The sequence below is a fragment of the Talpa occidentalis genome, unplaced genomic scaffold (assembly GCF_014898055.3).
Source record: "Talpa occidentalis isolate TD23 unplaced genomic scaffold, MPIMG_talOcc4v2.1 talOcc4.6, whole genome shotgun sequence".
In the NCBI taxonomy this organism is placed as follows: Eukaryota; Metazoa; Chordata; class Mammalia; order Eulipotyphla; family Talpidae; genus Talpa; species Talpa occidentalis.
In genome coordinates this window covers 45,858,334-45,883,544 of record NW_023604972.1, presented here as the reverse complement: position 1 = coordinate 45,883,544, position 25,211 = coordinate 45,858,334, and the positions used below count along the sequence as shown (strand labels likewise).

At 39.2% G+C, this 25,211-nt stretch overlaps 1 pseudogene; it reads left to right on the top strand.

The window, feature by feature from the left end:
• Positions 1 to 23,949: 23,949 nt before the first annotated feature.
• On the top strand, positions 23,950 to 24,784 carry LOC119261344 (ATP synthase subunit gamma, mitochondrial-like; annotated as a pseudogene).
• Positions 24,785 to 25,211: the final 427 nt, after the last annotated feature.

Genomic DNA, 25,211 nt, shown 5'->3' with positions numbered 1-25,211 from the left:
TCTTTTGGTCGTGGACTGGGTGACACAGATGTGGGTGAGACCTGTGGGGAGGTGACAATGGCAGCTTTTATCTTGATGTTGATTTTGCTCTTTTCCTTCCGGGCTTGTCTGGTTGTTTGTGACCCTTTTTTGTGGGTCCCCACTGGAAGATGCTTTAGACTTGTAGCAGGCTTTGGGGCCTTGTTCTGGGCCGATCCCATATGGATGGACTTTTACCCACGAGGGGACGGGTAATTTGGGTGCTTCATTTAGAAACTAGACTCTTTGCCTTACCTGTATTGTTTCCTAGTTGTATTAAAGTTCCTTCCCATTAAAGTCTCATATGTTTTGTGTTGATGCGGCGGATGGCAGAACCCATTTAGAATAGGCAGGTTTGCGGGGCTTGGGCTACCCCTCTCCCTGTCCTATAACAGTAGGAGAGTTTCTTATTCAAGCTGACACTTTACTTCTTGAAGGGAATATGCTGGATCAGAGAGTGAGTTACTCTGTCTCACACATTAATTACTGGGACTTAATGCATTATGACTCAAGTGTGTTCATTTCTACCCATGGAGTCATTCACTTCATGCTGGGTGGAGGGCATCTGACCAAGAAAAGTAAATTCCTGCCTCAGCATTATTTTTTCAAAATAAAATCTGGAGTGTGTGCTTCTAGTTTTCACTTCCATTACTTTGTAACCTTAGTAAAAATGAAGAGGATGCATTTCTTTTGCCCTACTTGTGAAACTCTTACTTCATAATAAACCTACAACATTGTCAAATAATTTCCAATACCTCAAACACAATAACAAAGAAAAAAGCTCCCATAATCTTGGGGAATGAGGAGAAATAATTCAGCCTTCTACTGTAAAGCTAGTACTTATCTATCCAGGCTCACTTAAAGCTCTATGTAGCCATATGACAGTGCTAACCAGTGAGAGCGAAATGAAAGTCTGGGCCTAAAAACATGATTAATTATCTGAAGAAGAAATAAAGTTTAATGTGGTCCCATTTACTTATTTTTACTTTTGTTTCCCTTGTCATTGTCACTAAAGACATCCCTAAAGCTAACGTTGTACAGTGTTTTGCCTGTTTTCTTCTATGTAATTAATGGTCTCAGGTCTTACATTCGTCTGTTATCCATTTTGAGCTAATTTTTGCATACAGTATGAGACAGTGGTCTAATTTTCACTCTTATATATGTGGCTGTCCAGTTTTCCCTATACCATTTGTTGAATAAAGTTTTTCCTTTATCCATTGTATACACTGAGCTCCTTTGTCGCAGGCTAGCTGTCCATATAATTGCGGGTTTATTTCTGGGCTTTTAATTCAATTACATTGATCTGGTGTTTATTTCAATACCACACTTTTTTTTTATAGACCACTTCTTTGACGGTAAAGATGATGCTTAATTTATTTTTATTGCCTAGCAGTATCTTAAATGATAGCTTCTCTATGTTAGGGTAAATGAATAAGATATAAATCATGAATTAATGAATCAGAATGCAAAGACTGAAATTTTACGTCATAGTATAGCTTGATTTATGGAAGTATGATACCAGCATTTACCTGCCAATATTTTCCTTTTGAGAACCAAACCTTTCCTGAGAAGCCTATGCTTTTGGAAAGTTTACCCTATCCCCAGATGTTTGAGCATCTTCCTTTCTAAAGTGACTGGTTCAGAAAAACCAGTTTAGGTAAATCTGAAATTTTCCTGGTCATAGGGTTTAGGTCTGGGAAGGCCTGAGATAACTCTTGGCTTTCTAAACCTTTGAAAGTGTCACCTACATACTTTCACTTTCTAGTTAATGTGTTTTTCTGATGTGATGCTGAAATTGCTGTATTTGGTCACCAGGAAGGATGTTAGACTTGAAATAATCTGACACTGTAGACAGCCAGCAGATGAAAGATATTAATGATAGATGAAAGCAAGCTTTTTTAATGACCATTACCCTAATGCCTGTTATCCTTTGAATTTTTTTCAAAAGTTTGAAAAAATTTTTTAAAGAAAACCCCCACACATAAGATCTTACCTAGTATGTACTAAATGTGTTCTTAGTCTGCTGACTTTTCTCCTCCCCCGGTTGTCAGTGCCTGTGTTCGACCCTTATCACTTTTCTCCTTATGTTTACCACATAGTACTTTGACTTTAATTATCTTTGACTTTAATTTATCTTTCATCTGATATGTTGAATACACAGTCATGAGATGCTACTTTAATATGGATATCTGATCATTGCAGTTCCTGGCTCGAAATTCTGCATTTGCATTGTATACAAGACAAAATTTAAATCCCCAATCCTGATATGCAAGGTCCTTCACATTCTGGCTCCTACTTGTCTGTCCAGTCACATCACTAACCATTCCCTGTGCTCATCTGTCCTAACAAACACATATTAGGACAAATTACATTCTTGAAATTCTGAATTATATGTACTTATGTTGTAGAGCAACCCCGACACAAAACGGGGTGCCTGACTGTGGGTCCTCACCTGCGCGCTTAAAAGGACTTATCAATGCTCTACTGCAGGCACACGTGAAAGGTTAATAAAAGGTTTATTTACAAGGGAGGGGGAAATGAGGAAATGTACAGCTCAGGGAGAAAAGTGGGAGATAAAGTTTTTAAATGAGTCCTACCCGATCCGCCGATCAGGAATCCCAAAATGGCCCTCTGAGAGCTGGCCACCAGCCAGGAGCCGTGAAGCCAGGAAGCAAGCGACAGTGAGCCCCCCAAGGCCCACATGTTTGGTTTTTTTTTTTTTTTTTTTGGTGGGACCCTCAACGGTGGCCTGGGATTGAACTGGTGCTGCAGAGGCTGCAGGCAGCCTCGCAACCCAGCGTTCAACCGCTGCGCCACCAGGGGAGGCCCTGTGTTTGGTTTTTATACCCAACCTGGCTGCTTAACTCCACCCTCAGGTCCCAGCCACCCTCCCTTTGGTGGTGATGGGATTTATCTTTCCCAATGTCCTGATGGCTTTAGTCTGGAGTGGGGTGGGGTCCACAAAGCCTGTATGGAATTAGCTCAGGACATCCTTTCCCCCTAACACTTACACTCAGCTCTCTCCTCTGTTTTTGTGACTGCTCATCTGCTATTCCCTCTGTGGAATTTTACAACTTTCTCCCACTGTTTATCCAATAGGGAAATTAATGTTCATCCTAGTTCAACTTTTTCTATAAAGTATACTAAAATTTCTCCATATTATTGGTCCATGACTATTTTCACACAAGACCAACTTCTTTGAAGGTAGAGACGATGCTTAATTTATTTTTATTACCTAGCAATATCTTAAATGATAGCTTCTCTATGTTGGGGTAAATGAATAAGATATAAATCATGAATTAATGAATCAGAATGCAAAGATTGAAGTTTTACTTGGATCTTCTACATGATAAATAGCTAATTAAAATAATAATCACTAAGAAGTTGACTGAGTCCTTCAGATGCCCTCCTGGCGAGCTTTACTGCTTAAGAGATATTTTTATAACTGTAACAGGTATTATTTTCTTCGTGGAATGCTTTCTCATTTCCCCACCTTCTTCCAGAATTATTTTAATCTTGACCACAGAGGCATATAAGAGACCTTGAACCAATTTTTCTTTTCTGATTTCTTGTTGTACACTATAAAGGAGATAAACCTAGGCTTGCTGATCAGCTAATGAAAACATACTTTATAATTGTATCTGTGAGTTCCTGTGACTGAGAAATCTAGATATATTACTTCCTGTCCTTCCCCAAACTTCCAAAAGTTTTGTTTATCAGTTCTTCCTTCTATTCTGTGGCTTATATCCAGTGTTCTTCCAATAATTCCCTTTTGTTATTTCAAAAAAAAAAAAAAAAAAAAGAACTGATGTTAGGGGGAAAGGATGTCCTGAGCTAATCCCATGCAGGCTTTGTGGACTCCACCCCCACCCCAGACCAAAGCCATCAAGACATTGGGAAAGACAAATCCCATCACCACCAAAGGGAAGGAGGCTGGGACCTGAGGGTGGAGTTAAGCAGCCAGGTTTGGCATAAAAACCAAACACGTGGGCCTTGGGGTCTCTCACTCTGTCGCTCGCCTCCTGGCTTCATGGCTCCTGGCTCGCGGCCAGCTCTCAGAGCGCCATTTGGGATTCCAGATCGGCAGATCGGGTAGGACGCATTTAAAACTTTGTCTCCCACTTTTCTCCCTGAGTTGTACATTTCCTCATTTCCCCTTCCCTTGTAAATAAACCTTTTATAAACCTTCCGCGTGTGCCTGCAGTAGAGCATTGATAAGTCCTTTTAAGCGCGCAGGTGAGGACCCACAATCAGGCACCCCGTTTTGTATTGGGGCTGCCCTATAACACTGGGACAGAAATTTTTTTTTAAAGATTTATTTATTTATGCATACAAGAGCTGGGGTACAGGTCAGAGATGCAGGGGGTGGGGAGGGGGGAGGATTCACCAGAGACAGAGTGGGGAACAAACAGACAGACTGACTCTGAAACACACTGCTGAGGGGAGAAGCGGGCGAGACAGGAGAAGTCTGCATTGCCATGTAGGTTGCTCTCTGGCCGGTCAGGGATGGAACTCGTTCTGCAGAGGCTGCGGATTACTTCATAGTGCAGTGCTTAACCTCTTGCGCCACCAGGGAGGCCCCTGGGACAGAATTTTAACTGATGATACTTCTTTGATGTGTGCTAACTTAGGGCTAGCATACCATAAGGTAACATAAAAGGAACATATCTTATTGTTGCTCAACAGATAAAGCTATTTCCCATAATGCCAGGAAATACTTAGCCCAGTGCCTGAAATAATGATCAAGGAATACTTGACGATTAGAGACCAGTGATGTCATCATGGGAGGGGAGGCAGAAATCTTTGAGCTGTTACATTACGCAATTTCTCCCATTCTTTCATTTAAAACTCATTTACAGTACAGTAAGAACAATACTGCATCAGTAAATTGTACAATGAAAGTTCATAAGAGTAGCACTTAATTCAGACTTGCATTTAGGGAAGATTACCTAGAAGAAGTAAAATCTAGACTGAAACCTGAAAAGGAATTTACCTGGCAAAGTGTTTAAGAAAGATCGTTCCAAGAAGTCACAACATGTATAAAGAAATAACCACATCTTTGGGAAATAACCACAAATAGATGAGACAAGAGAGGTAAATACAGCTTATTATCATGGGTCTTGATGATGGAAGCAAAGTGAAATCAAACAAGGATCTTAAACAATGGAATGATAAAATCAGATATGCCATTTTGGCTGTGGTGGGGAGAATGGATAAAAAGGGGATAAATCTACAGAAAGGATGATGCCCAATATAGCAATCAGATACATATGGCTACTGAGTTCTTCAAATATAACTAGTACAAAATGGGGGTGGGGGGGCTCTTTAGTGACACAGGGGTTAAGTCTCAGCACTCTGAAGCTATCTCCAACCACTGCCACCTGAGTGCCATGCCCAGCCAGGGAGCTGATTCACATGCGCAGCAGACCCTTCCTGTTTTGCCTGCTGCTCCCCTCAGCACTATATTTCACTTAATCTGCCTGTTCTGCTCCCCACTATCTCTGGTGAAGCCTCTCACCCCCACACATCTGGCCTACATGTCAGTTCTTGTATGCATAAATAAATAAAATAAATCTTTAAAAAAAATAACTAGTACAAAATGGGATGGCTGAAAGTATAAATACACACTGGATTTCAAATACTTATTACAAAAGTAATAATGTAAAATTGTTACATAGGTCAATTTTATAGTGATTATATGTCGAAATGATATTTTAGATACACTGGGCTAAATAAAATATATCATGAAAATTAATTACACCTGTGTTGCCTTATCTTTTTTTTTTTTTTTTTTTATACAAGCACTGGGTACAGTCAGAAGCGCAGGAGGGTGAGAGAATTCACCAGAGCCACAAGGGAGAGCAGAGCAGGCAGACTGACGAAGTACACTGCTGAGGGGAGCAGCAGGCGGCAGGAGAGGTCTGCGCGCCATGTGGGACCCCGACCCGGTGGCCGGGGATAGAACCCGCACTGCAGAGGCCGCGGGCAGCTTCGCAACCCAGCACTCAACCACTGCGCCACTGGGGAGGCCCTGCCTTATGTCTTTTAATGGAATTATAAGCAAATTTAAAATGACTTATATGACTTGGGTTTGTGACTTGCATTTTATTTTTATTAAACAGTGCTGAGTTAAAGGGTTATTTTAGCAATCCGTGAAGAATAATGAGGCTTAAAGTAAGCTAGATATAATTTGAATGAAGTGAACTTATTTAAGAGCTACAAAGAGATAGGATAGTTAGGTCATGCGGACAGTTGGATGAGAAAGAAAATGAGTGGCAAGAGTTAAATATGGTTCCCAGGTATCAAGCCTGTGCAACTAGGTAGATGCAAGTGATCTTCAGTGAGATTCAGAGAGGAGCAGGTTTAAGAGGAAAATATTGAATCTCATTTTAGATCCCTGAATTTGAGGCCCTTAATATCCACATGGAAGAAGTGCAAGTTCAGGAGAGTGAGTTGGTGGGTTCACATATTTGGGCATCATCAGACTACCAGTGGCATTCAAAGCCTTGAATACAGTTGAGAGTGTCCAGAGAGAAGAGCTCTGAAGAGCAACCTGTATCATACAGACTTCATATTATGCAAATGACAACATATCCTCTAAGGTAGTTTTTTTTGTTTTTTTTTAAATATTTATTTATTTATTTATACAAGAACCAGGGTACAGGCCAGATACGAGGGAGGGTTAGAGGATTCACCAGAGACAGAGTGGGGAACAGAACAGGCAGATGGACCGAAACACACTGCTAAGGGGAGCAGTGGGCGAGACAGGAGAGGTCTGCTGCACCATGTTGGTAGCTCCCTGGCCTGCCGGAATCCAACCCGCACTACAAAGGCTGCGGACAGCCTCAGAGTGCAGTGTTCAACCAGCTGTGCCACCAGGGAGGCCCTCCCCAATTGTGTTTTGGTAGAACATTAACCCTACACTAGGTATTTCAAAGGATAAAACTATTCTGTGACAAAATGTTGAGAAAAACACTGTGCATTGGAGATTGTAATAGACAATAACATATTAAAGGCTCTAAGAAGTCTGGCAGTGAAGAAATCTCTTTAACATAGAATTTCCATCATGTTTGACTACAGAAACCTCTTTCTCTCCCAGTAGAACTTGTCAATATCTTAAGTATGTTAAGGAACATACTTTGAGAAGTGTTTTTCTACGGTAACCTAATCCTTTAGTAGAATAAAAAGCCAAATAGAATTATATCAAATATATGGTCTTTAGGGTAGATATATAAAGAAATTACATTGTCATTTCTGTCAAACAGATATTTTCCATATCCAGTTTCCTTCATGCAGTCCTAGGTATATTTTGGGGCATCTTAATGTTTTCTAGAACTTGAGTGCTCAAGTTAAAACAAATACTAGATTTTCTAGGAGAAGCTTACTCTAAGGGCTAAAGAACTGTTACAAATCCATAACAAAGAAAAATTCTTGTTTATGTTTGAGTATGGGCTATGTGATGGTCTAGTAAAAGATAATCTCATGAAAACAAAGTTTGAAAGACAAAAATAATTTTCCAGGGCATCCATTAAAATTGAGAAGTACAAGTTCTTTTTTTTCTTACGAAGTGCTTATTTAGTTGAAAAATGTGCAAGCTATTATAATTTACATTACTTATGGTGCTTTTGGTGTGTTGATTCAGAAAATGAGTTGAGTAATAACACACATTATAAGAAGAAGCAGATGGCATAATAATTTTCCTTGCTTAGCAGCTAATATGCTATCTACTCTGGATACTGTCTAGATTTCCTTACTAATGTACAGTATTAGAATATTTACCAAGAGGAAATCCCCACTCTTATAGTCAAGGGTCTAAGAGTCAGGTGTTATATAAATAACAACAGGCCACATCTAAACAAAGAAGTTCAGGCTTAAATTTTAAATTTTCTTTGGATTTAAGATACCTTGAGATGCCATTGCTTTATTATTATTTTTTTTTAATAGAGGCATGTTTTATTTATTTGTTTGTTTGTTTGTTTTGTTTATACAGACATTGGGTACAGTCAGAAGCGCGGGAGGGTGAGAGAATTCACCAGAGCCAGAGCGGGGAGCAGAGCAGGCAGAAGGACCGAAGCACACTGCTGAGGGGAGCAGCGGGCGGCAGGAGAGGTCTGCGCGCCATGTGGGACCCTCCTCTGGTGGCCGGGGAGCAGCTGGGGATCGAACCCGCACTGCAGAGGCTGAGGACAGCTTCGCAACCCAGCGCTCAACCGCTGTGCCACTGGGGAGGCCCACCATTGCTTTAAACATCACTTTAAAACCTGAATCATGCCATTACTTTGTATTTATGCAGTATATTTTATAGAAGAAGTTGAATAAATTAGACCATTCCTTTCCTCAAAAATTTCCTACATGATAGATGTGTTCGGGGAGGAAAAAAAAGCACTGAATACACAGAATCTTGTTCATAGGCTCTCTAGCTAAGAGTGAATAAATGTTTAATTTCAAGTATTTATTTCCACATTAGTAAGTTAATAATATGAGTCCTACCCACCTCTTATGGTTGGGGTAGGGACAAAAACAAAATATAGATTTCACTGGAGTGTAAGCCTCAGGAGGGCAAGATTTTTTCTTTTTTTGGTTCATTGCTGTATCCTTAATACTTAGAATTGTACCTGGCATGTAATAATTGCTAAGTGAAGGCTATGAAAAAGCTTTAAATATCATAGAGATGTAATGTGTTATGTGTAAGATATCATTACTATTTACTAGTATGAAAAACAAAAAAAAAGGCAGAAAGAGGGTGACTTGTTTAAGTCATTTCTTAAATCAGAATGTGGTTAAGGCTAAATTTCAGGGCAGGTCTAGACATTTTATTTATTTAATGTTTAACAATTTTTTATAGTGTATACTAAAATGCCCAGAATGGTGTTAGGTCCTGGATATATAGTAGTAAAAAAATATAATTTAGAATTAGATATGTGACATAACACTAAACAAACTAACACAAATAAATTCTAATAAGTGCAATAAAAGAACAACATGATGGAATAAGGGGTGATGGAATCCTCATTTACACTGAGACTAAATGTTTAAGCTAAATTTTATCAATAAAAATTGTTCAGTCTTTTGACAAGATGTGTATTTTTAGAGATTTTTCATCTATTTTTATACACATCACTATTTCTAGCTATCACTAAGTCAGGAGAGACTTATCATCTTGAATTAACTATCCAAGACAGATATATTAAAGTAAAAAAACTGGAGAAACAATAAAAGTATTTATTATTCCCTCACCCCTACCATTTTAATTTTTACAATTACTAGCTCAATGTTTCTTGACCTAAATATTAAAATATAGCTAAAGTCTCAAAACATGTCTGCAAAATTAGTTGCAATTATATACTATTGTTAAATTAAACTTACACCACACCTTACTTTTGTAAGCACTCAAAGAATCTTATTGTACTGAATTTTCTTTTTTCAAAAAGTTCAGTTTTCTCATTGGTATATCCAAACATTATTTTCCCATGAACACATATTTAAATGATTGCCTTTCTCATTGAAAAAGCACTTTTTTCAAGCTAAGCACATGTAATGATGGCACTGATTTATTATTCCTTTGAATTCTCAATGCATCCATTGAGATGACTTGACAAGTACACCTGCTTTTAATGGCTAATTTAGACTTTTAATCTATGCAAAATTGCTTTTTACCTTGCAGGCAATATTGGGAAGAGAGCAAGAGCTGAAATCAACCCTTTTCTTTTAAATGATATAAAGAAAGGGAACATTGTTTTGGGATTAAAGACCAACTATTGTTAAAAATGCCTTACTTGGGCCTCCCAGGTGGCGCAGGGGGTTGAGTGCTGTGCTGTGAAGCTATCCACAGCCTCTGCAGCACTGGTTCGATTCCCGGCTGGCCAGGGAGAATCCCATATGGCATGGCATGGCAGACCTCTCCTGTTTCGCTCGCTGTTACCCTCAGCAGTGTCTTTGGTCATTCTGCCTGTTCTGCTCCCCACTCTGTCTCTGGTGGATTCTCTCACCCTCCCATGCCTCTGACTGTACCCCAGTTCTTGTATAAATAAATATATCTTTTAAAAAAATGCCTTACTTGACTGATAGCTAAAATTTCAAGATACTGCAAATCATCAATAACATTTTGAAACTTTAAACAATTATGAAGGCAGGGGCCTCCCTGGTGGTGCAAGGGGTTAAGACGCAGCACTATGAAGCTACCCTCAGCCACTGAAGCATGAGTCGGATCCCCTGCCAGGGAGGTGACCCACATGGCTCCTAACTCATTCGCTGCTCCCCTCAGCAGTGTATTTCAGTCAGTCTGCCTGTTCTGTTCTCTACTCTGTCTCTGGTGAATTTTCTCACCTCCCACACAGCTGTCCTGTACCCCAGTTTTTGTATGCATAAATAAATAAATCTTTTAAAAAAATGAAGGCAAAGGGCCTGGGGGAAAAGGATTAGAAGAACAACAAACACTTGTCTTGACACATCAAATATAAAGAAGAAAAAGATACCACCTAATAAAAAGTTAGTACACTTGAGTACTTTAACTAGAACAGACATTTGTAGAATGGTCTACCCAACAATAGCAGATAAACATTCTTCTCACGTGTGCATAGAACATTCTCTAGCATGGACCACATGCTAGGTCACAAAACAAACCTTAAAAAAATTAAGTGAAGGGGCCTCCCCGGTGGCGCAGTGGGTTGAGCTTAGTGCTATGAAGCTGTCCACAGCCTCTGCATTGCTGGTTCAATTCCAGGCGATGCCCACAAGGAGATGCCCACATGGCGCAGCAGACCTCTCCTGACTCGCCCGCTACACCCCTCAGCAGTGCTTTCAGTTCGTCTGCCTGTTTGTTCTGCTCTCCGCTTTGTCTCTGGTGAATCCTCTGACCCACCTGCATTTTTGGCCTGTACCCCAGCTCTTACATAAATAAATAAATTCTTTTTTTAAAAAAAATCTAAAATAAATAAATAAAATACAGTTAAAAAAATTAAGTGAATTGAAGTCATACAAAGTATTTTCTTGGAGTACCACAATTAAGAAAAATTGTAAATGAATAACAATTAAGTTTGTGAATTAACAAAGATATATGATATTAAAAAACACACTACCAAATAATCAACGAGCCAAAGAAGAAATCACAAGTGAAATTGGAAAGTACTTTGAGATGACTGAAAAATGAAAATATAATACATTAAAACTTATGGGATGCAGCTTATGCAGCACTTAAAGGAAATTTATAGTGTCTACATTAAAAAAGAAAAAGACCAGCAAATTGGTGAACCTAGAAGAAATGGATAAATTCCTAGAAACATACAACCTTCTATGACAATTATGAAGAAATGGAAAATATGAATAGACTAATTGCTAGTAAAGAGATTGAAGCAGTAACAACAACAACAAAAATCCCAACAAAGGTCCAGGACCAGATAGCTTCACTAATAAATTTAACCAGACATTCAAGGAAGAATATCAATCTTAATACCAATCTCTCTCAAACTCTTCTAAAAACTAGGAGTGAATGATTCTAAACTCATCTTAAAAGACCAGAATTAACCTGGTATAAAAATCAGACAAGGACACAAGGTGAAAAAAAATTACAGTCCAATATCCCTGATGAACATTGGCAAAGAAATCTTCAACAAAATATTAGCAAACCGAATACAATAATATACTAAAAGGACCACACACCCAGATCAAGTGGGATTTATTCCAGGGACGCAAGATGGTTCAAAACCCACAAATCAATGTGATATATATCACATTAACAAAGTAAAGGATAAAAATCATAATCATCTGAAATAGATGCAGAAAAATGCATTTTATAAAACTCAATATCCATTTATGATAAAAAATTCTCAACAAAGTGGATTCAGAGGGAACACACCACAACGTTAAAAGACCACCTATATCAAACTCACAGCTAATATACTCAGTGGCAAAAACTGAAAGCTTTAGTCTTATATCAGGAATAATATAAGGATTTTTGCAATTGTCATTTTTTAATTTTTTATTAAAGATTTATTTATTTATGCATACAGGAGCTGGGGTACAGGCCAGAGATGCAGGGGCGGGGGTGAGAGGATTCACCAGAGACAGAGTGGGGAACAGAACAGGCAGACTGACCAAAATACACTGCTGAGGGGAGCAGCGGGCGAGACAGGAGAGGTCAGCTGCGCCATGTGGGTATTTCCGTTTTTATTCAAAATTATATCGCAAAGTTCTTGTCAGCACAATTGAGGAAGAAAAGGAAAGAAAATGTATTCTAGAAGGGAAGAAGTAAAACTGTCATCATTTGTATTTGTCATAATTTTATATACAGGAAACCCTAAAGACTCCACACACACACACAAAAAAAACCCTATTAGAATAATAAATAATTCCCAAGAGTTACAGGATACATAGTCAATACAAAAATCTCTTGAGTTTCTATACACTAACAAACTATCTGAAAGAAAATTAAGAAAACAATCCCATTTCAAGTGCATCAAAAAGAACAAAATATCTGCAACAAATTTAGCTAAGCAAATGAAGAAACTGTACACTGAAAACTATAAGAGACTGATGAAAGAAACAGAAGACATACAGGAATGGATATTACATGCTCATGCATTGAAATGATTAATATTGTTAAAATGTCTATACTACCCAAAGCAATATACAGATTCTGTGCAATTCCTATCAAAATTCAAAATTCAAACTGATTTTTCACAGAAATAGAACAATTAATTCCCAAATTTTGTATGGAACCACAAAAGACTATGAATAAAAAAGAAAAAATTGGAGTCATCACACTCCCTGATTTCAAAGCTATCATAATCAAAAAAAGAATGTCATTGGCATAAAAACAGGCACAGAGATCAATGGAATGGAAGACAGTACAAAAATAAATCCATGCAAACACGGTCAATTAATTTATGACAAAGGAGGCAAAAAATACACAATGGGGAGAGGCTAGTCTCTTCAATAAATGGTTTTGGGGAAACAGGACAGTCACATGCAGAGAATAAAACTAGACTATTATCTTACACCATAAACAAAACTTAACTCAAAAGGTTAAAGAATTAAATATAAGACCTGGAAGCACACAAATCATAGAAGAAACAGGCAAGGAACTACTTGACATCATTCTTGGCAATGATTTTTTGGATGACCCCAAAAGCAAAAATAAACAGTGGGATTACATCAAACTAAAAGCTTCTGCACAGCAAAAGAAAACATCAATAAAATGAAAAGACAAACTACTATTTAATGGAAGAAAATATTCACAAATCTTGTATCTGGTTAATATCCAAAATAGACAAAGAACTCATACAACTAAATAGCAAAAGGAACTTTTTTTTTAAGATTTTATTTATTTATTTATTTATTTATACAAGCACTGGGTACAGTCAGAAGTGCAGGAGGGTGAGAGAATTCACCAGAGTCAGAAGGGAGAGCAGAGCAGGTAGAATGATGAGGTACACTGCTGAGGGGAGCAGTGGGCGGCAGGAGAGGTCTGCACGCCATGTGGGACCCTCACCGGTGGCCAGGGATCGAACCGGCACTGCAGAGGCTGCGGGCAGCTTCGCAACCCAGCGCTCAACCACTGTGCCACCGGGGAGGCCCACAAAGGGAACTTGATTTTAAAAATGGGCAGAGTAGTAATCCATTGTGTGTGTGTGTGTGTGTGTGTGTATAGTGTATATATACACAATTTTCTTGTTCCAATCATCTGCTTTTAGGTATTTAGGTTGTTTCCATATCTTAGCTATTGTAAATAGTGCTGCAATAAACATAGGAGCAAAGGTTTCCTTTAGAATTAATTTTTTTGTGTCCTTTGGGTAGATTCCTACAAGTAGATTTTTTGGTCATATGGTAGATCCATTTTTAATAATTTGAGGGTCTTCCACACAGCTTTCCATAGTGGTTGGACCAGTTTGCATTCCCACCAGCAGTGTAATACAATGCAATTTTTATCCACATCCTTGTCATTATTTGTTGTCAGTTTTTTTTTTAATGTGGGCCATCCTTATGTAACAGGGTGGTCCCCAGGAAAGGGGGAGGTTCCCTGCCCCACCCAAGGGAGGGTGGAGCTGAGCAGGGAGAGGAGAAGCTGCAGAAGAGACTGAGGATGGAAGCAGGAATGAGCCAGGAGACCTGGAGGAGGCGCATGGAGCCTAGAGACACGTGAAGAAACTGCGCTTGTCTTTTGGTTATGGACTGGGTGACACAGATGTGGGTGAGACCCGTGGGGAGGTGACAATGGCAGCTTTTATCTTGATGTTGATTTTGCTCTTTTCTTTCCGGGCTTGTCTGGTTGTTTCTGACCCTTTTCTGTGGGTCCCCACTGGAAGATGCTTTAGACTTGTGGCAGGCTTTGGGGCCTTGTTCTGGGCCAATCCCATATGGATGGACTTTTACCCACGAGGGGACGGGTAACTTTGGGTGCTTCATTTAGAAACTAGACTCTTTGCCTTAACTGTATTGTTTCCTAGTTTTATTAAAGTTCCTTCCCATTAAAGTCTCCTATGTTTTGTGTTGATGCAGCAGATGGCAGAACCCATTTAGAATAGGCAGGTTTGCGGGGTTTGGGCTGCCCCTCTCCCTGTCCTATAACAGATTTGGCGCCCAACGTGATTTAGAATCTGGGCCTCTCTGGTGGTGCAAGGGTTAAGACACAAGCTATGAAGGTAGCTGCAGCCACTGCAGCATGAGTTCGATTCCAGGCCAGCCAGGGAGCTACCCACATGGTGCAGCAGACCTCTCCTGTCTTGCCCGCTGCTTCCCTCAGCAGTGTACTTCGGTCAACCTGTCTGTTCTGTTCCCCGCTCTGTCTCTGGCATATCCTCTCACCACCCGCACCTCTGGCCTGTACACCAGCTCTTGCATGCATAAATAAAATCTTTAAAAAAAAAAATGAAATCCTGCTATTTGCAACATCATGTATGGGCTTTGAGGCAAGTGAAAAAAGTCAGAAGGAGAAAGACAATGTGTGATCTCACTCATTTGTAGAATATAAAGAAAATAAAAACAAACCTTAACACTCTAACAACAGAATGTTAGTTCCCAGAGGGAAAGGAGGAGGAAAAGAAAGGGCAAAGTGGAGAAATGGTTGGATGGGGAATTGGGAATGGATATTTGGTGGCAGGCTTAGTGAGAAAATGTCATCTTGGAACGCCTGCAGCATTGTAAAATAACTACTTCAATTTAAACAAATAAGCAACATACAAAAAAGATAATGCAACATGAACAAGTGGGATTTGTCCCTGGCATCAAAGGTTGATGTAAGTTTGAAAAAACAATCCATGCAACTCAGCATGTTAACAAACTAAAATAGAAAATCTATATGGTTCTTTCTATAGAAGTGGAAAAGGCACTTGATAAAATTTAACAAGCATTTAAAAACAACCTCTCAGAAAATTAGGGACAGAAAGGAATTTCCTTAACCTTTGTCTTGCTGAAAGCCATTATAGAAAATTTGTTTATTTATTTATTATTTTTAATTTTTTTAAATATTTATTATTTTTATTTATTTATACAAGCACTGGGTACAGTCAGAAACGCGGGAGGGTGAGAGAATTCACCAGAGCCAGAGCGGGGAGCAGAGCAGGCAGAAGGACCGAAGTACACTGCTGAGGGGAGCAGTGGGCAGCAGGAGAGGTCTGCGTGCCATGGGGACCCTCCTCCGGTGGGTGGGGAGCAGCCGGGGATCGAAGTAGCACTGCAGAGGCTGCGAGCAGCTTTGTAACCCAGTGCTCAACCGCTGCGCCACCAGGGAGGCCCCATTATAGAAAATTTAAAGAGATAAACCAACCATGGATTGGAGATACAATATTGTTAAGATACTAGTTCTCTCTAAATTATAGATTTAATGAAAAACTTATTCAAAATCCTATGAGCCCATTTTGGACAAATTGACAAGTTGATTCTAAAAATTTGTATAGGAACACAAATGATTATAAAATGCCAGAACAGTTTGTTTTGTTTTTTTTTTAAATAACAAAGTTGGAGGACCACCCTGGTGACCTAGGGGTTAAATCTCAGTGTTATGACCACAATAGCCTGAGTTCAATCCCGGGCAGCAGACCTCCCCTTTCTTGCTGGCTGTACCCCTCAGCAGTGTATTTCAGTAGATCTGCCTGTTCTGCTCCCTACTCTGTCTCTAATGAGTCCTCTCATCTCCTCCTCCCCCACCCCACCTCATCTCTGACTGTTCTGATTCCTCTCTCCAATCCTTTTCTGGTACACCAATTATACATGTCAGATCACTTGGACTGTTCCTCAGGATTTGTTCTTTTTATTACCATTATTATTTTCCTTTTCTGTCTCACTTTGGATAGTTCCTATGGCAGTATCTTCAGAGTCACTGTTCTTTTCTGCTGCAGTAGAAATCTGCTAATAATTCCGAAGGTGAATTTTCCATTCAGATATTGCATTTCATTTTTTTGTTTGTTTTTGTTTTTGTGTGGAAGAACTGGGGTGTAGCCAGAGGTGTGGGGGGTGAGAGGATTCATCAGAGATAGAGTTGGGAGCAGAACAGGCAAATACACTGCTGAGGGGAGCAGTGGGCAACACATGAAAGGTCTGCTGAGCCATGTGGGTCAGCTCCCTGGCCAGGGATCTAACTCAGGCTGTAGAGGTAGTAGTGCTGAGACTTAACCCCTAAGCTACCAGGAAGGCCCCAGATATTGCATTTCGTAGCCCTAAAAGTTCCCTTTGCTTTTTAAGAAAATATTTTCCACTTCTCATTGTGCTCATGTTTTCCATTACATATCTGAATATATAATAGTTATTTTAAAGCACTTTTCTGCTATTTCATTTCTCTTTAATTTCTGAATAAGTGTCTATTGATTTTCTTCCTTGCATTTTACTGCTTATTTTCAAGTCATAATTTTTATTGGGCACCAGACACCATAATACTTTGAATTTGGTTTTTTTAATTTAAAGAATGTTGGGTTTTGCAGGAAGTTACGTTGCCAATTAATTTGATCTTTTTAATGTTGTTTTTAAATTTTGTTAGTGATGGCTTAGAGCAGTCTTTAGGGCAGTTTTAGTCCTATTCTAAAGCACAATTCTGCAAGGAATGCTTAGGATTTTCACTAAGGTTCCCACGCTGTGGATCAAAACTCAAATGTCAGCCATGTGTAAGTTTTGAAAACAGTCAGGCCTATGTCATTTCACTCTATGCACGTGCACTTTAGCACACAGTAATACTCAATGAACTACTCCTGCAGGTTCCTAGAATTTCTATGCATAGCTCCTACATCTATGGCACTGTGCCCCACACATCAAAGCAGCCACAGCTTTCATAGAATATGATCTCAGCATCTTCTATACAGAGACTGCTATGTTTTTCTTGGTTTCACCCCATTCTGTCCCTGGATTTTCCTCATTTGTTTCCATTCATTCAAAGAGCACACTCCAGGACTACATGTTTTCTAATGCCAGAAAATAATTGCTTCACAGATTTTTTTCCAGTTTTCTAGTTGTTTATCAGTAGAGGACAAGTCTGGTACAAGTTACTCCATTATGGTTAGAAATGGAAAGAGGAATTTTTGTTAATCTGGTTTGAGCTATTAACATGTTGAGTGTCACACAATTGTCCTAGTGCTTATAGCAGCAGCTGATTATCACCTTAATTTATAGTTATTTCATTTACCTTACTAATTTGGTCCTCATAATAGCGAATTATTTTAGATCCCAAAATAGTGAGGTTGATAAGCCAAGTCAATGTTCAAGGTAATAAACTTAGTAAGGCTTAGAATTGAAAGTACATTTGCATAAACCACTATGTGGAAATTTATCTCCTGGCTTAGTTTTTCTTGGATACATGTCTCATCTATATCACCAACCTCTTTTATTTTCCGTCCAAACCTCCTTCCTTCTTTTTTCCCTTCAGATTTTAATTATTCATTATCTTAGGTTATAATCATAAGTTTTTCAGCTCAGCAGGGCCAAAATTTTAAAAGTAATTCATTCTTTGACTTTCCACTTTGAAAACCATCATTTTAAATTCACTACCATAAATTATTTTAGATTAAATTTCAAATGATAAACTACTATCAATATATATCAAAATGTTATAGGGCAACCCCAATGTGAAATGGGTTGGCATGACTATGGGTCCTTACCCACGTGCTTAACAGGGATTTTTAATAAGACTCAACTGCAGGCACACACAAAAAGGTTAATAAAGTGTTTATTTACAAAAAGGGGAAAATGAAAAGAAAGGAATAATTCAGGGAGAAAGAGAGAGAGACATAAATTGGTGAATGAGTCCTACCAGTTTCGCTGATCTGGAACCCCAATAGTATGCTGAAAGCCAGCAAAAACCAAGGACCCCTAAGGCCCACATGTCTGGTTATATACCATGACTGGCTACTTAACTCCACCATCAGTTCCCAGCAAGCCTCCTTTCAGTGGTAATGACATGATGGGATTTGTAGTCCTGGGTGTCTTGAATGTCTTTGGTCTGGGGTGGTGGTGGGGGGGGTGCATAAACCTCTTTGTGGAGTTTGTTCAGGACATCCTTTCCCCCCAACAATACCAAAACCAACATACTCCAAATGTTATAGACATTTAAATGTCACCCCACCACTAAAAATGTAGGATGCACACTTAAACTTACATCTGTATCATCTCTTTTTCTTTAAAGTCATGTTCCCCTAACGTACTTTTGTTTAAAGATTTATTTATTTATGCATACAAGAACTGGGGTACAGGCCAGAGATGTGTGTTTGGGGGGGGTGAGAGGATTCACCAGAGACAGAGTGGGGAACAGAACAGGCAGACGTACTGAAATACACTGCTGAAGGAAGCAGTGGGCGAGTCAGGAGAGGCCTGCTTGCGCCATATGGGTAGTTCCCCTGCCAGGGATCTAACTCGTGCTGCAGTAGCTGCTGATAGCCTCATAGGTTGCACCTTAACCTTACCTTGTGCCACCAGGGAGACCCTCCCCTAACTCACTTTTGACCTACAAAGCCACAGCAACCTTCAGAAGTTTCCTTAGACTGAGCAAAAAAAAAAAAAAAATTGATTATATATTGAAATAGAAAGGATAAAGAAAATTTTAAAACTGAACAAAACTGAAGTAAAAGTAAGCCAGCTCCTCAGTTAGTATGACCTAAGTGATAGATTTAAATGATAGCTTTCTAAAAATAAGTCACATTTGGGTCAGTCTATTAGGGTAAGCCAAAAATGGCAATATTTGAGAAAAGTTTAAGACTCAGCAAATTACTTTATACCTTGAGGTACAATGTGAAAAAGTGTTTTGATCTTACATCACATTTCTAATCAACAGTGTGAATGTGTAACTCTGAATTGAGAAAATATCAGTGGCCACACAGAACTGAGAAAGGATTCTGTGATTCATACCATCTTTCATAATCTGCCCCGTTGGAGAAGGAGGATGATAGATTATAAGCCATGAATTTGTCGTCTCTATTCTAGTATAATATTACTAACAGTAGCCATATTTGAAATTACATAATATACCAGAAACACTAATTTTAAAACATTATAGATCTATTTTACCAAATATTGGGATTTAGATATAAAGAAGGGGTAATGTTCAAAAACAGGTTCTAGAGTCTGACAGATGATAATACAAACATAATTAATCCCTCCCCCAGGAAGATAGTAACTTGTTAAGAGTCAGAGAATAACTGATTTCCTCCATCACTTTTAGGCTTTAATGAAAACATTATCATATAAAACTCTAAATCACCATGTTACAACTATGATCAATGGGAAGTGATAGTCCAAATTCTGTCTTCTCACTCATAGTCTTCAAAAATTTGGGGACAGGGCCTCCCTAGTGGCATAGGGGTTAAAGATATCACTATCAAGCTATTGCCAGTCACTGAGGCATGAGTTTTTTCCCGAGCCCATGCTGGCCAGGGAGATACCTGCATGGCACAACAGACCCTTCCTGTCGTGCCTGCTGCTCCCCTCAGCAGTGTATTTCAGTGGATCTGCCTGTTCTGTTCCCCAACTCCATCTCTGGTGAATCCTCTCACCTCCCGCACCTCTGACCTATACCCTAGTTCTTATACGCATAAGTAAATAAATCTTAAAAAAAAAAACTGGGGGACAATGTCACATTCAGCAGAATGGTTAAAATGAAAGCATTAAGCCAATTATTGGCAAGGACATGGAGCAGCTGGAACTCTTACACATTGTTAGCAGTATATATTGATGCAACTACTTTGGAAAACTGTTGAGCATTATCTGCTACAAATGAATATACATCTAACTTAGGATCCAGCAAAATCCACTCTTAGGTATATATCCAAGAAACTTGGATGTATATGTTTACCAAAACAAATGGACAAGAGGGCCTCCCTAGTGGCACAGCGATTGAGCGCTGGGCTGCAAAGCTGCCCGCAGCCTTGGCAGCACCAGTTCAATCCCTGCCCTCTGGTGAGAGTCCACATGGCGCGCAGACCTCTCCTGCTGAGCCCACTGCTCCCCTCAGCAGTGTATTTCATCAGTCTGCCTTTTCTGTTCCCTGTTCTGGCTCTGGTGAATTCTCTCACCCTCCCAAGCTACTGGCTGTACCCAGTGCTTGTATAAATAAATAAACAAATCTTAAAAAAAATTTTTTTTTAAAAAAAGGACAAGAATGTTAATAAATTAGGGCATCATTTATAATAGCCCTAAAACTTCATCAGAAGAAATAAACAAAAATGTTCATATCAGCAGTTTTGTAATACCAAACCAAACCAAACCCAAGAAATCTGATTTAGAACAGAGACTACCAGAGGAGGTGGGGAACAGTAAAGTGTGGAGGCAGCACAATGGACTATGGTAGAGGATGCATTAAAACCTATGGGATATTGGGCCTCCCCGGTGGCGCAGCGGTTGAGCGCTGGGTTGCGAAGCTGCCCGCGGCCTCTGCAGCACCGGTTCGATCCCCGGCTGCTCCCCGGCCACTGGAGGAGGGTCCCACATGGCGCGCAGACCTCTCCTGCCGCCCGCTGCTCCCCTCAGCAGTGTACTTTGCTTCTGCCTGCTCTGCTCCCCGCTCTGGCTCTGTTGAGTTCTCTCACCCTCCCGCGCTTCTGACTGTACCCAGTGCATGTATAAACAAGCAAACAAACAAACAAATAAATAAATAAAACATGCCTCTATTAAAAAAAAAAAAAAAAAAAAACCTATGGGATATAGCTAATGTAGCACGTAAAGGAAATTTATAGTCTTAAGTGCCTACATTGAAAAAGATCAATAAATTGGACAACCTAGACTACATCAAACCAAAAAGATTCTTCACAGTGAAAGAAACTATTGTAAAAATGAAAAGTCACACTACCAAGTGCAAGAAAATATTTGCACATCATTTGACCAACAAGGGGCAAATACCCCTGACCTACAAAGACTTCATACAACTTCACAAAAGAAAACAAGACCCAATCAAAAAAATGCCATGCATATTTAAAAATTGATGTGCATATATCTTAAATTTTTTTTTTACTAAATATGTATGGTGATAGACACTAACTAGACTTAATCATTTCACAATATATGTGAATATTGAATCATGTACATTTCAAATATGTACATGTAATATGTCAATTATACCTCAATAAAAATAGAGTAGCTTTGGGATAATGCTACTACAATATAATAATGCTACTTTTGCATAAAAATTAATTGCAAATATGTATGTAGCATAATACTATCTAACTATGAAAAGCTCCATATGCCAACAGTATAGATTTAGGAATATAATTTGTACAAGTGTAGAAGATCCACATGGAGCCACAGGGAGGCTAGGTGAGGGAAATCATGTAAGTTTTGCTCTATTTGAGTGAATCTTTTTTTATCAGGAGAATCCATCCATATATTTGTCTTTAATAAAATGAAATTGACATTTCTTCTCCTTCAGAAAATAAATGGGCAACACATTCTGCAAAGTACATTTGCTATGTATATAAAAATTAGGTTAACAAAGTAAAAACTTTAAATTTAAATAAATATGATTCTTGATTTCATAGAAATCATACAAGACCTTTAATAACTTTTAAAGGAATGAATGGGACTTCAGAGATTTGTTGATCCTGCTACCCTTGCTAATTTTTCCCAAATATAAACCAGATAGTGACCTTGTACGTAAGTATCTATTGGATTTACCTGCCCAACACCCAATAGTGCTTTAAAAAAAAAAAAATTTCCCTGGGTAATTTCTTCTTCCCTAGTACATACTATTGGTGAGGATTATCAATTCTGCCTTCTGACCAAGGGCTGGGTGTATAAACTAAACTAAACATAGGAGACTCTCTCATTTTAGAATTTAAATCTTGAGTGGAGTGTTGCAAGGTCAGAAAACAGAATTAATTAATCTTGACAGTAGATCTCTGGTGAAACTGTTCATTGGTTCCTGGTACTTAGATTTCCTGAGCTATGTTGCTTCCTAGCCTTTCCAAATACTAGTTGTTTGACTTTTCCTTTATTCTATGAATCACCCCCCCCCCATCCTTACAATACATTCCTACTAAGCTTAAATCAGTCAATTTCTGTTGACTGTAACTGAAGAACACTATTTGATACATCTGGAAGTAAATACACTCAATAAGAACGTCACTTTTAGTTTGCAAAAGTACACAGCATTTAGTTTTGCTTAACTGTATGCCAGAATTTGCTTACCTGAAAAGTCTACATTCCTCCTAGCTCTACTTCTGGACCTTCCAAATGGCGCATATTTAAAAACTACCATGAATTACCCCAAATGTTTTCTCTGCAAAATAACTCATTTTCTGAATTAAAATGTGTATCATTACACAACTCACTAAAATGTGTATAATAAATAAGAGATAAATCCAAGTGTTATAAAAGGTATGAAAAAACTTAAACAGCATGCACTGCTAGAGGGAATGTAAAAAGGGTATGTAGCCATTTTGAAAAGCAGTTTATATAATTCTACATACAATTCACTTAATATTTTAAAACAGATTTTATAAATAATAACCTTCTATAGTGTCATCATAGGAAATAATACCCATAAAACCATGGTCTTATGTGGTAATTATATTTTCTTATAATATGCTGAAAACATACTTTAACCATTTTTTTAACTTATTTATTTATTTATTTATTTATACATACATACATACAAGCACTGGGTACAGTCAGAAGCGCGGAAGGGTGAGAGAATTCACCAGAGCCAGAGCGGGGGGCAGAGCAGGCAGAAGGACCGAAGTACACTGCTGAGGGGAGCAGCGGGCGGCAGGAGAGGTCTGCGCGCCATGTGGGACCCTCCTCTGGTGGCCCGGGAGCAGCCGGGAATCGAACCGGCGCTGCAGAGGCTGCGGGCTGCTTGGAAACCCAGCGCTCAACCCCTGCGCCAGCGGGGAGGCCCTAACCATTTTTTTAAAAAAATTTATTTATTTATTTATACAAGAACTGGGGTACAGGCCAGATGAAAGGGAGGGTGAGAGGGTTCACCAGAGACAAGAGTGGGGAACAGAACAGGCAGACTGACGAAATACACTGCTGAGGGGAGCAGTGGGCGAGACAGGAGAGGTCTGCCCCGCCATGTGGGACCCTCGCCAGCTGGCCAGGAAGGAACTGGCCCTCCAGAGGCTGCAGACAGCTTCACAGCGCTGCGCTGCGCTCAACCCCCTGCGTCACCAGGGGAGGCCCTAACCATTATTTTAAAATGTGATTGTTTCACTAACCATTGAATTCATTTCCTATGCCACTAATGGTACAGATATTGCCCTGTGGGAAACACTGCCTTATTCTATTTAAATTAAAAATTTGTAGAAATTTTCATTCAAGCAATTACCAACTTAACAAATATAAAATTTTATGTAGCACATTATGAGACATACAAAGTATTAGATCTTTCATTTAGCAGAAACTTGAAAATCAATTTTGGTTGGATTTTTTAAAATTTAAAGTGATTAAAAGACATGTGGTGAGGATTGTCTGACCTACTTTCAGCTGGCCCAGTACTGCCATGTTCTCTTGGGTGGGTGTTCATGAGCTCTTAGCTGGGTCATGCAGTTGCAATGGATCCAAGTTCAAACTGTGGCAACTTAGATGTTACCAGGGAACTAAGTCAATCAAAGAATTCAGAAAATACCAGGTCTATGGAAATGGTGGCAGCATTCAAATAAGCCCAAGTTGAGAGGAAACTGAAACACCAGCTCTGAAACCAATTCTGGAATAAGGTATTTGACTCTACGAAAGAGCTGCTATTAATTAAGCTAGACTACCTCCTTACCATTATATCCTGAATCAAGGGCTTTGTATGCCATTTATTCCTCCGTTCTTAAACAGATGAAAAGTGAGGTAACCCTGCTCACAGCAGCTCAGAGTGAAGTTACACTGGTTGGAAGTGATGATAAAATCAGGGGTTTACTTTATAGGACTCTAACAAATTTCTGGTGACATTCAAAGAAGTGGAAAGTCCCTGACTTTGGAGATGTATCAGTCATTACCCTGTTATTACTAAATTCTGGATATGAATATGATGAAGGATTAATCATCTCTCACAGATTCAGGTTTGTTATCTCCTACAAAACAGAAGAAAAGTCCATCTTCTCTCTTGCTATCATTGCAAGAGCAGAGAGTGAGTATTGATTATAAGGTGATATTGATGCTGACATGCTACAGAATTACCAAAAATAAATCTGACCAACATCATCTGCTATTCTCTGAAGGAATCTATGAATGAGCAACGTGCCAGGTTGACGTCCATGGTCAACTCTAGCAAGAATGCTTCTGAAGTAACTGTCTTTTGACTTTCAATCGCATTCGCTAAGCTGTCATCAAAAAAGAGTTGATTCTCTCTGATGCCACAGCTTTGGATTAGTAAAAATCAAGTTTCATCCTCAGACAAGAGGTAAAGAAGAAAAATTCAGTCAGCTGATTTTGGTTTTAGTTTACAGCTATCCTTGTCAGAAGAAATTATCAGTCGATTGTCTAAATTACTAAAGAGCCCAAGGTATTTGTAAATTATCTTACAATAAACAATTTACAGTGAGGGGGAAAAAAAAGTGGCTAGGGGGCCTCCCTGGTGGTGCAGGGATTAAAGTCTCAGCGCTATAAGCTTCACCAGCCACTGCATCACGATTTTGATCCCCAGCCAGGAGACTAACCCACATGGTGCAGCAGACCTCTCCTGTCTCACCCACTGCTCCCCCCAGCAGCATATTTCAGATCTGCCTGTTCTGCTCCCCACTGTCTCTGGTGAACCCTCCCCCCAACACACACACCTCTGGTCTACACCCCAGTTCCTG